This window comes from Octopus bimaculoides, chromosome 2 (genome assembly GCF_001194135.2).
Source record: "Octopus bimaculoides isolate UCB-OBI-ISO-001 chromosome 2, ASM119413v2, whole genome shotgun sequence".
Classification (NCBI taxonomy): Eukaryota; Metazoa; Mollusca; class Cephalopoda; order Octopoda; family Octopodidae; genus Octopus; species Octopus bimaculoides.
Window position 1 is genome coordinate 135,060,591 of NC_068982.1, and position 3,165 is coordinate 135,063,755.

Genomic DNA, 3,165 nt, shown 5'->3' on the forward strand with positions numbered 1-3,165 from the left:
CAAATCTCAGAACCGTCTTGTCATACTATTGAGAAATCTTCTCTTATTGAAAGAAAAAAGAAAGAAAAAAAACAAGCAACATAACATTTTATTATCCAGGCAATGGCGATAAAAAGGACTTTATTTGGAGAACTCTCTTGCCAACATCCGTTCGCTTCAACATACAAAAACAACAAAACAACAAATAAAATAATGATGACCTCTTTCATTCTATTAATATTTATCTCATAATAATGACGATAATGATGATGATAATAGTGGTTATGATACTACTACTACTACTACTACTACTGGTAATAATAATAATAATAATAATAATAATAATAATAATAATAATAATAATAATAATAATAATAATAATAAAAGTAGCGCGGTACAGTACAGCTAGCCGTCATTCTAAAGTGCTATGATTTAGAAACGTTTATTACGTTTTTACTTATAGCTTTAACGACAAGTAGACATATCCACATTGTCGGTCCCCTCACCCCTGAGTTAACGGTGCATTCAGGATGTAACTGTTGGTTAAAGAGAGTGGAGAAAAGAAGAGGAATTACGGGGCCTGTTCATGCAACAAGCTGTAGATATTGGAAATCAAAATAGTCGCTGGAAACCTGAAACGAGAAACTGTTTCAGCTATTATAGTTGCTCGGGTATAAGCCATTAATATGAACTTGATAAAGATAAAGACTGATAAAACTCGAGCGGGAAGCAAACGCAGGATGTGTAGAAAAGCGGACTAAAGTATTAACTATCTCCTAAGTGAATGTAGTAAGATAGTACACAAAAGAATATAAATGCAGACATTAGTGTGTCTACATCTTTATCTGCCAGTTTGTGTGAAGGTACTAAACTAGGACTAAAACGAATATAAACGTAGGAATGAATGTGTCGATAAAAGAGCGCGTCGGAATGTTAGTCAAGTTTGTCGATTCGAAATTACGGGAAAATATTACCACGAGCCAGAGGTTATGAGAGCGAATGATGATTAGTTTTATCGGATGTTTTTCATAGAAGCTGACTATACTGTTAAAATAAGGAGACCAGATGTGATCGTAGAAAACTGAAAAAAACCCAAAGAAACATAGATTTTGAAATACCATATTATAGTAGATTGAATATCAATGGCGTTAAGAAAACTGAGATCAAGAAATTGCGAAAGTTTGGGGAGAGAATTGTTTCGATGGTTAATTGATGTACGTGGTGCAACACCCGAATTGCAACATCAAAGGATCGTGAATATCGAATTTGAGACACATGTTGTCGACCTTCAGAAGAATGCCTTCTTGTATGCATTCTGCACAAACCTTACGAAAGATTCTTCAAATTACAGAAGATTTGTTGCCGCAAAACCTTAGGATAATATCCCTCCTAATCAAATCAACATGTAATAGATTTTGTTATTATAAAAATGATTATGATGATGATGACTACGATGACGACGACGATGATTATGATGGTGGTGGTTGTGAAGGTAGTGTGGTAGTGGTGATGAAGCTAATGATGATGATGATGATGATGACAGTGATAACGATCAAGAGGGTGATGATGGTTAATTTCGAATCTACACAATACCAGAAGAAAAAAAAAATGTTTTCGTGAATATTGAATTTTAATGAAATCATACGATGTTCGCAGGCATTCTTCTATTCATCTCGCTTTTCAAATTAATTTCATTCCTTCTCTCTTGAGTTTCATCACAAAAATAATGTCCAAAAGCTCAAAAATAAGCAGAAATTACTTTTAAATCGGGTTTAAATTATTGATATGAAATTTTGTTTTGTTTCTCCTTAGTGCTTTATCTGTAATTGTTTTCGTTTTCTGTGTGAATTGTTTACTCATGACTATTGGGTTAGCCGAGGCAGGAGGACGCTGAGCTAGTCTTAGTCTTCGTTAATAATTTCATTCACAAATAATTTCTATTGTAGTTCCAGAGCAAATAAGTTTAACTTTCGCTTTTAGACTCCAGAGACAATAAAATATGCATTACGAAAATGATTTCAATCAAATATATTTCTCTCTCTCTCTCTCTCGTTCTCTCTCTAACTAGATATGGAAAGAAATCAAGAGATCAACAACATTGTACATTAAGAGCCATGATGGTTGAAAACGAAAGGTATAAAATTCCAATGATAATCCGGGTGGAGTGGTTGTAAAGTGGTTCAGGAGAGGAAGCAAAGATCCGAGAAGAAGGTAGGAAAGGAGAAGAGGGTCCAAGAGAGGGGCAAGTTTAGTCAGGCAGGATCAACTGGGGGGATATAGATATATAAGACAGGCCTTGACTCCGGTTAAAACAAAATTATTAGTTATAACGTTGTGACAGACGCTCTCAAGCAATTTCTCTGACTATATTTTTACAGGTGGTTGTTTAAGTCTCACATCTTAAATTCCAACATTTATTTTTTTTTAACTATTGGCGCTTTCGCTAAATTGTTGTGAAGCTTGAATGAAATATCACCAATAAGATGAAGAAAAAAAAAGAAAGAAACAAGAGAGCAAGTAAAATGGTAAAAAATGATGATGGTAGTGGCGATGCTGGTGGCGGCGATAGGATTGGTTGTGGTGGGGGTAGTGATGAGGATGATATTGGTTATGGCTATTGTTTAAGGCTGCTTTTCATCTGAAGCCTGATTGAATGGTCAAAGCCTGTGCATTTTAACCGTTTGGCCATATTCGGCCCAGATATTCGACCTGTTTTATGTTGAAACTGGCCAGACTCTACTTCTTGCACTTATCTTACAAGGCCATTCAAAAACTAAACAATCTCGTCATCGAAATCTCAAAGCTTGAAGATAATTCACGACTAATTGAAAATAATGCGAATAAATAAGAATTACATTTGACGTTGTAATCTGTATAATGTAGACGTCTTGACACCAAATAAAAGCGGACGTCCAAAACCATTTAGCGATTGGCATTCGTAGAACCAACAAGGGATACAGAACCAAACAAATGTCTAGACAACTTTATCAATGGCCCCATACCCCAGGAGGCATAGTGGATGACTACAAAAGTGTACAAATATTTACAACACTCTTTCGTTTTACCACTTTCTAGTAAAGATATTGCACTAATATGTAGGGCAGTTAAAGTTCTAAAACAATAGACGAAGGGTATTTAACAAGTAGAGTAGCTGGGGATGAGGATAAGTGGGAGTGGGACGACTGA

The 3,165-nt window shown here is 35.3% G+C and overlaps 1 protein-coding gene across 1 annotated transcript in view; it reads left to right on the top strand.

Annotated features, from left to right (window-relative positions):
* Positions 1-2,433, top strand: part of LOC106873483 (synaptotagmin-6) — a 286,327-nt gene extending 283,894 nt beyond the window's left edge. Inside the window, exon 9 of the transcript XR_001409880.2 lies at positions 2,048-2,433. The gene's annotated coding sequence lies outside the window, so the exon portion shown is untranslated. The remainder of the gene's footprint in view (positions 1-2,047) is intronic.
* The last annotated feature ends 732 nt before the right edge of the window (positions 2,434-3,165 follow it).